Genomic DNA, 10,010 nt, shown 5'->3' with positions numbered 1-10,010 from the left:
ATGGACTAAGGGGTGGGCAAACTTTTTGGCCCAAGGGCCACATCGGGGTGCACAACTGTACAGAGGGCTGGGTAGGGAAGGCTGTGCCCCGACCCTCTATCCAACCCCCTCCCACTTTCCACCCCCTGACTGCCCCCCTCGGAACTCCCGACCCATCCAACTCCCCTGCTCCTTGTCCCCTGACCGCCCCTTCCCAGGGACCACCTCTTATCCAACCCTCCCTGTCCCCGGACTGCCCTGACCCCTACCCACACCCCTGCTCCTAACTGCCCCCCGGGGACCCCACCTCCTATCCAACCCCCCCTGCTCCCTGTCCTCTGACTGCCCCTACCCCTATCCACCCTCCTGCCCCCTGACAGGTCCTCCAGGACTCCCCCACCTATCCAACCCCCCCCCGTTCCCCATCCCCTGACTGCCCCCCCAGAACCTCCGTCCCATCCAACTGCTCCATGTCCCCTGACTGCCCCCCCCGGGACCTCCTGCCCCTTATCCAACCCCCCCTTCTCCCTGCCCCCTTACCATGCTGCTCAGAGCAGCAGGACTGGCTTATTGGAAAGCCTGGGAGGTGGGCAGGTGCAAGCTGTTGCCCGTGTGGCAGCATGGCTGCAGGGGGGGGGGGCAGCAGGAGAGGGGCCAGGGGCTAGCATCCCTGGCCGGGAGCTCAAGGGCCAGGCAGGATAGTCCCGCAGGGTGAATTTTGCCCACCTCTGGTCTAAGGTATGATTAAAAAAAGAAAAGGAGTACTTGTGGCACCTTAGAGACTAACAAATTTATTAGAGCATAAGCTTTCATGAGCTACAGCTCACTTAGTCTCTAAGGTGCCACAAGTATTCCTTTTCTTTTTGCAAATACAGACTAACACGGCTGCTACTCTGAAAGGTATGATTAAAGACTCCCTTCGGATGACGGGTGTCCAGCATGCACAAAATTGCCCCTCATAAGGTTCCTGCTACACAGCACCCTAATTGGGACACACTTCTCTGCTCCAGGGAAGTAATAGAGAGGTGTGTTACCCACTGTGCTCACTGGTATGGGGAGATTTGCATTGTGAAGTTATCGGCATCACTGCCTGCATCATTCCTGGAGAGGTTTCAGGATGTTTTATGCCAAGGTCGGCAACCTTTTAGAAGTGGTGTGCCGAGTCTTCATTTATTCACTTTAATTTAAGGTTTTGCATGCCACTACTAAATTTCAATGTTTTTAGGTTTGTCTCTATAAGTCTATATATTATATAACTAAACTATTGTCATATGTAAACAAGGTTTTCAAAATGTTTAAGAAACTTCATTTAAAATTAAATTAAAATGCTGATCTTACACTGCTGGCCCGCTCAGCCTGGGGTTCCGTTCACCTAGGCTGGCAGCAAACTGAGCGAGGCCTGTGGCCAGGACCCCGGCTGGCAAGAGGCTGGCAGCCAGAACCCCAGATCAGCAACGGGCTGAGCTCAGGAGCTCAGTCTGGAGTTCTGTGCGCTGGCTCCTGACAGCCAGGGTCCCAGCTGCCAGCCCTGCTAGGCCCACTGCCGGTCTGGGGTCCCAGCCCTGTCCATATAGAGAGGGTACCTACTTTGTCCCTGGTTCTGGCCCATTATCTTTCTCTCTCTGCACTGAGATGAGGGTGGGAGTGCACTGAGAACAGGGCTGGGGGTGAAGGAGCAGGCTGGGGTGCAAGGTCTGGCCAGGAGCTAGAATGAAGGAGGGGGCTCAGGTTTGGGGCAGGAGGTTTGGGTGTGGAGTGCTTACCTGGGCAGCTCCCATTTGGTGCGAGGAGTGCAGGTGGGAATGTGGGTGTGTGTATGCAGGAGCTCCAGTTTGATGCTCATGGTAGGGGTGGAGAATGTGGATGGTGGGGGGTGCAAGAGTCAGGGCATGGGGGGGCTGGGTATGTGTCAGGAATGCAGGAGTCAGGGCAGGGGGTGTGTGAGGAGGGTGCAGAAGTCAGGGCTGGGGGGGCTGGGTATGTGTGGGGGGTGCCGGACTCCAGGCTGGGGTTGTGAGGGGAGTGCAGGGGTGAGGGCAGAGGGCTGGGGCGTGTGGGGGTCAGGGCAGAGGGCTGAGGGTGTGGGCTGGGGTGGTGGGGGTGCTCCCAGCCCCCTCCCCTAGCGGCTCACGGCAGGGGGCTGGAGGGGATATGGCGATTCCACCCCCTTCCCCAAGGTCCCTGGAGCAGAGAGCAAGCTGCAGCTCCCCTTTTCCCTCTCCCCCTCCATAGCAAGGGCCATCAGCAGATCTGCTGCAGGGAAGGAGAGAAGGAGGGGCAGGAACCCTGCATGCTGGGGGAAGAGGCAGGGGGAGGGGGAAGCTTGCCTGTCCTCCAAGGAGAGAGCGGTGGGCAGGGGCAGAGAAGAGTGGCCTGGACCGGGCAGGATTTTTAATTGCACGCTGCTGTCCCCAGCAGACAGCAATGTGCCATTAAAAATTGGCTCACATTCAGTCTTTGGCACTTGTGCCATAGGTTGCCAGTCCCTGTTTTATGCCTTGTAAGATGGACTCTGTTAGAGTCATGACTGTCCCTCCAGGCAAAAACATCCCAGGATCTTGGTTACTGTAGACAAACATTAAATAAGCATCCATCCCAAACTTAGGTGTCTTTCCATTAATTAAAATTGCACAATATTAAAATATTCAAATATTTCCACTAAGAAATACTTGCCTAATCATCTCAAAGGAATTGTACTTTACTTCTCGAGGCTGGAAAAAAAATCCTTTTAAAACATAAAGAAGCAGTCATCATCAACAAATCATGCGGAAAGAGGAAATCTCAAAGAATTTAGGCCCTAATCCTGCAATATGTTCTGCACGGAACAAGTTGCAGATCAGAGCCTCAGTTTTCCCTAGCTAGCTCCAAAAAAGTCTGTAGACGTGACCTTTTCTGAGGAGCAAATCTAGGATTCTGATCCAGGAAACTGAATCAGCCAGATGTTTGAAAGGTAAAACGATAAAAGATACATGACTGCACATTGTATTCACTAAGGCACATACTCACTTGGGAAGTTTTGTTACACTTTATTTTAACTTTTTCTTACTCTTTAGTTTTTGTGGGTGACAGCAGGAGTGCGTGTTTAGGAGGAATTTGAATATGGCTTGGTGAAGAGGTTCAGGCAAGTATTTCCTGAGAAGGGAGCAGCATGGGAGAAGGCAAAGAGGGAGGAAGAGATAAAAGGGATATTAAGGCTGGATATTAATCACTGTTAGAACAATGTGATTAAAAGATGGAAAGGTAATGTGGTTGAAGTGACATAAGAAGATTTGGCAGTAACATTTTCTACAGGTTGGACTGTTGCACATTTTTATCAAATTGACTTACGAGGTGGGAATCCCTATAGTGAGGGCAGATTCAAAAAGGTATTTGGATTCCTAACATCCTGTGAAATTGACATTTCAATGGATTTTAGGAGCCTAATTACCATTTATTTAAAATCTTTACCTAGATACCCACAAACAGTTTAGGTTTCAGAGTAGCAGGCGTGTTAGTCTGTATTAGCAAAAAGAAAAAAAGAGTACTTGTGGCACCTTAGACACTAACAAATTTATTTGAGCATAAGCTTTCGTGAGCTACAGCTCACTTCATCAGATGCAACAATTTAGTTATTGGGACAGTGTGACCCAAAGACCTCTTGATGTCAACTGGCAGAGGGTACAGGGGTGCATAAGGGTAACAGGGATTCCTTGGGTGTGATATTTATATTCTAGCTCACCAGAGTGCCATGTTAGGTTTCTGTTGAAAGCCTGTATCATACTGATCATCGATGAAGTGAGCTGTAGCTCACGAAAGCTTATGCTCAAATAAATTTGTTAGTCTCTAAGGTGCCACAAGTACTCCTTTTCTTTTTGCGAATACAGACTAACACGGCTGCTACTCTGAAACCTGTCATAATCTTTGTGAAATATATATGCATATAATACATAAGGAGATATGTTTATATTGGAAATTATGTTCCTAAAGCCTTGTAGTTAAAAGTAGCTCAACCGAAGGTAGTATGCCTTAAATCAGGTTCCACCAGACAGAAGATCAGAGATGCTTATCTCTATGGTTGACTATTGTGTATTGTGTCTTACAAAGTGAGTGTATTTGCATACTGAGTCAAATGCTAATAAGACACTGGGGATGTCAGAAGCAAAATTAACAGGAAGAGATAAATGGGTGGGGGACTCTGTGTTAGAGGTGAAGAACCAAGGACAGGACTGGTATATCCGGGTGTGCGGAAAGATGCCTTCACATTCTTCACTGGGGGGAGGCAAGCTGCCAGCATACTTGGCCTTAGAAAGAAGGGTGTCAGCCATCCTGGTTCAAAAACACTGTGAAAAGGACTTGGGGTAAGCAGTGCTTTGTTAGACAAGAGGGGATCTTGTTAGTTGACTTTAAGCTCAAGATTGTGTAAAATGCTTTTATTTGATACGTAATCCTTAGTTTCCAGTATTTCTGTTTGCTGTGTTTCATATGAATCTCTTTTTAAAAAAAAAAAAAAAAAAGGAGTACTTGTGGCACCTTAGAGACTAACAAATTTATTAGAGCATAAGCTTTCGTGAGCTACAGCTCACTTCATCGGATGCATTTGGTGGAAAATACAGAGGGGAGATTGATATACACACACAGAGAACATGAAACAATGGGTTTATCATACACACTGTAAGGAGAGTGATCACTTAAGATAAGCCATCACCAGCAGCGGGGGAGGAAAACCTTTCATGGTGACAAGCAAGGTAGGCTATATCCAGCAGTTAACAAGAATATCTGAGGAACAGTGGGGGGTGGGGTGGGGGAGAGAAATAACATGGGGAAATAGTTTTACTTTGTGTAATGACTCATCCATTCCCAGTCTCTATTCAAGCCTAAGTTAATTGTATCCAGTTTGCAAATTAATTCCAATTCAGTAACTGTCCAATTCATTGGAGTCTGTTTTGGAAGCTTTTTTGTTGAAGGATAGCCACTCTGGTCACTCGATTACAGACCTAAGAGTGATCACTCTCCTTACAGTGTGTATGATAAACCCATTGTTTCATGTTCTCTGTGTGTGTATATCAATCTCCCCTCTGTATTTTCCACCAAATGCATCCGATGAAGTGAGCTGTAGCTCACGAAAGCTTATGCTCTAATAAATTTGTTAGTCTCTAAGGTGCCACAAGTACTCCTTTTCTTTTTGCGAATACAGACTAACACGGCTGCTACTCTGAAACCTGTCATATGAATCTGTTTGTTAAATAAACTTATACTTGCATTCACTATAAACAAATATACGTATTGTATGTTAAGCGGTGCTGTGTTCTAAGGTGTACTTAGTAAGCGGCCGTGCATGGGTCTGGTAATTCTGTGAGCGTCCAGTGGATAAAAGACTGGACACTGCAGGAGTATGCTCTGAGAACTTGGGGGTTGGAGTGTGCCTATCATTAATCTGCACAAGGGAGCGTGGAGCCCGTGTAGGCTGAGAGGGGAGTGCTTGTGTTGCCTGTGGCTGAAAGAGTCAGGGCAGGTACAGACAAGGCTTCTTCACACTAAGGGTAGGTTCTAGCAAGGTGTCTTACAACCATGGGTAATCCTGGGAAGCACCACAGACAGAAAAGGAGGAGCAGATTTTTTTATAATATTGTGTGGGGGAAAAAAAGAATAGAGCAACGTAAATGCTAATAAGAACCTGATATTGCAAATCCTGACATGTGAGTCGTCATTACCTCAATGACTTAATGGGGCTACTCATTTTTGCAAGGATTATTTATGTGAGTCAGGGTTTGCAGAACCAGGCCCTTATCTGAAGGGCATACCAACGTGCTTTAAATAGAGATATAAAACAAATATTAATGTTTCTTATTTTTCTTTGTGCCCTCACTTTGCACCTCAGATACAAAGTATTTAAGTGTGTAAACAATCACTTTTTCATGAACTACATGTAAATTTCACACTCAGTTTGTGAATACCTTTTTTCTCTCATCCGGGAAAATCATTTTTAAGCGTTATATTTCATTTACATTTACTAATTGAATCTAATTGTTTATACAGGTAAACAGTTATAACTGAATTTATTGATATTGCCTATTCAGTGACTTTTATTCTTGACAGATGTGATAGGCCACCAGCCTATATTCTTTCCTAATACCCTCTAATGTGAGAAAACTTCTAAGAGCTACACACATGACACTGTTATAGCCTGCTAGATTCAAATGGTTGACACTTTAGGGGTAAGTTTTCAGAGGGATAGCCTCTCGTTTCTCAGCACAGTTTGTCTCTGCAGAATTAGTATCCCCACTTTTGTACCCACAATTCAGTTTCAGGTACAAGTCTGAATAGTTGCACTAATTGCAGACATCTGCAATTCATTTTGTGGTTGCAAATTAATTCCATCTACAAATAAGGAAGCCAACATTCAGGCCAGCTCTAAATATACCTTCACCTCACTGGAACAAATTAATGCCACCTTTTACGCATACTTGCAAGGGAAAAGCCATAGCTAGGCAGATTGGAACTACTGCACCTTATTCCAGCTATTACCCATCCTTTACCCTCTCCAAACCTGCAGAATTTATGTTCTACGGGTCATTGACTGTTAGAGTTACAAGAGGATTATTGCGGAAAGTTTCCCTTCTTGGCTACTTCATGGGTCCTGCAAGTTATTTCTGCTCTTCTTCTGATATGGGAAGAAAGGGCAGGGAGCACAACCATGCCACATTAATACTGCTGTTGTATGCCTGTTTATGCCCATCTGTACTTTAAAAATCAAAGTGGGCTGGTGTTTTGTCCAAAACTTGCTTCAGATTCCCATTCCTCTGGAATTTTCTCTCCTACCAGTTTTCTGGTCCCTGTCAACCAAATGTTCAAGTCATCTGATTTATTTCCTTTTAGTCAACTGATCTAACTTCCTTTGTCACTTAGATTCCTGTCCTGGAGACCTGCCAAACAATGCGTTTTATGAATGCCTGTGAGATTCCCATGGAACATAAAACTACTAAAACACCAGTAATTAAACTCTAGTCTAAACAATGTTTTGATGCTATTGTTTGAAAAATTAATCTAATGAACTGCAGAAGGAAGGTCTAGAGCAATTGCAGTGTGCTGCGTAATGCATAATTTCAGTCATTTTAGGCCCCTCATTTAAATTTGCAGGTGTCACTGCAACTTCTCTTTATCTTTGTTCCTTTCGTTTTCCTTACCTGCTAGTGGTAATATTTTCAGATGCAGTGTTACTCTTAGAACCAGTTGTGATTGTTTAATAATGTCATAAAAAAAGGATTCTTTCCATTGAAGAAAATACTACTATGTAATAACATTAATATGTGATTCATCATATAAGAAACTATACTGATAAATTCAAAATAAATAAATAAATAAATAGATAGATAGATAAATGTACAGGAGACAGGATCATTGGTTTTATTTTATAAAAGTCAAACTAGTTTATGACAGCAGTCTGAGCGGTCCATCTTTCCTGTGGACAGTCTTTATTGGATTATCCAGCTATATATTCTAATGTATTATAAAATATTTGTAATTTGGTGCTATCGTACATTAGTCCACACTATGATTTTGATGGCTTAAAATGGTCTCACAACTTCTATTTGATTGCTTGAGAAGAGGATCTGACTGCTGTTGCTACACTGCATACTCTGCTTTTGGATGTAAAAATTTAACTGCTTAACAGATAAGTACATTCTTATCAGTTTTGGTTAATGATTAAACTCCTCTGCCCTCCACGTGTGGGGTCCCAGCAGCTGGGACCCGGGGGCTAGGTCTGGCAGCCAGAGTCCCGGCTGTTAGGCCAGTGGCAGCGAAGTGCTGGTCCTGGGGCCAGCATGCCAGTAGCTGGGACCCCAGGCATGGGGTGGTAGTGGAGTCCCAGGGCTGCTTGCTGGGATACCAGGTCCAGGGAGGCAGCAGAGCCCAGCAGCCTGGACCCTGGGTGTGGGGAGGCAGCAGAGCCCCCCATACACCACCCCTTGTTCCCCGCCTATGTGAACTCCTTAACGGTTAACCATTTAACCAATAGAATTGTAATCGGTTAAAAGGTTTCCATTTAAAAACCCTACTTACATCCCTACACCTACCAGGATGGATTATTCATATAGATGTCCAGTTTGTAGTTCAAAATGCCCTTTGTATTGCTTCAGATATCACATAGGTGGAATGGCATATCGACTCTGTGGCCCGCACTGCTTCCCACAGCTCCCATTGGCCGGGAACAGTGAACCGCAGCCACTGGGAGCTGCGGGCGGCCATGCCTGTGGACAGTCAATGTAAACACTGTCTCGCGGATTACCCTGACAGGCCACGTGCAGCTCACGGGCCGCAGGTTGCCCACCACTGCCCCAGAAGGTGGTACCTCTCTGACAGTGTTTACAACCTGAGTGATTCACCTTAATTACCCCCCCCCAACTGTTCTTAGTTCCTGGAGGAGCTGGGGCAACCCTTCCTATTGGAGGTGGGGCAGCCCTTCCTGCAGTAGCTGCACACACTGTGTGGCCTGCAGTGACCTACAAACCCAATATAATATGGTCCCCAAAGATACTGCATAGGGACAGCAATAACTGTCACACTCTTTTCTTAAAGATTTGCTCAAAACAGTAGTTACATGATAAGAAGGTTTATTAGCATTGGGGCAATAGCATTTTTATACATTATTTGAAAAATTCATAAAGAGTCCATTTGCAGGGAAATATTTTTATGGTCACAAATATATAGCCAGGTTGTTTTGATTGTTTTACAAAAGGTATGTAGAGTTACATGGAAGTAAATATTCCTGATTGATCCCATATACACTTATTTCCACAAAAGATAACTAATTATATATACACGAAAAAGGTGTATGTATAATATAAATTACATATTACTAGCTGTTGTTGTTGACAATAGGAAATGGGGAATGGACCTAAGAAACTTTTCACAAATATGGAAACATAGTACATTTTCTCTTGTGTAGACAGTATTTTGGAAATAAGTTGAAATCAAGAACTGAATTTTTGTTTACACATATTGAGAAGAGACCCTATTGTATTAGTAGATTACAATCATTGTGAGAATATAGTATTTACCTTGTTTTCATTTTTGTTGACCTAATGGGAAATTTTCTAACATGATTATATTTTAATACAATAAAATACTGTGAAAAGGAATAGTAGTTTGATTTTAAAGAAAGATGCAAAGTCAGTTAAATGACTTCAAATTTTTTTCTGCACTTTTTCTACATACACTGCTTTTAAAAAAATTTATTAATTCTTTAAAATAATTACACTCAAATAGGCATTTAAAAGCAGTGAAAAGGGATTACAGGTTTTTTTCACATACAGAGCCATATAAGAAACAAAATTCATTTTCTTGCTAAACAAAGACCCTAGGAACCATTATAGGGACAATAAATGGAAATCTCACAAGAACATTATCTAGGGCAGCACATGAAAGTAAATATTGGATAATATATTTTCTAATAGTAATGATGTCTTGTAATGCGAGTCCTCTCTACAGCACTGATAGTAAAGCTTTGATCCTTCAAGCCCTTGCATGGATCCTGGTCCAAAGCCTATAGAAGTCAATGGAAAGACTCCCATGGTTTTCAGTGAGTTTTGGATTAGGCCCATAGTGTGCGGTAGTGAACACAAGGTTGTTACCCTCCAGCACAAGTGTGTGCCAAGATTACATGTGGTTGTAATTAAATTATGCACTAGACACTGTCTTTTGCACTGAACAAAAGCAAGTCAGTCTAAATCCCCTTGCATGCCTGCTCCCACCTTCTCAGAGACTTGGGGCAAAAAAGGGGTGATATAAACAGAGAACAGACATTCTGAGAAAACATGCGCTTAAATATAATCCTCAGCATGAGATGCTTTGCTATTTGCTTTTAGCCCTTAGGGAGCATGGATCAGCATTCATGTCGTGCTCCCCGTCAGCACCTGGCCTTGGCCAGAGAAGTGAATGATCCAACCAGTGGTAGGGTTGCTAACTTTCTAATCGCACAAAACCAAATGCCCTTGTCTTGCCCCTTCTCTGAGTCCCTGCCCCCTGCTCTACACTCCCCCTCCCTTGGTGGC

This window comes from Dermochelys coriacea, chromosome 7 (genome assembly GCF_009764565.3).
Source record: "Dermochelys coriacea isolate rDerCor1 chromosome 7, rDerCor1.pri.v4, whole genome shotgun sequence".
Classification (NCBI taxonomy): domain Eukaryota; kingdom Metazoa; phylum Chordata; order Testudines; family Dermochelyidae; genus Dermochelys; species Dermochelys coriacea.
Note: the sequence above shows the minus strand (reverse complement) of the source record.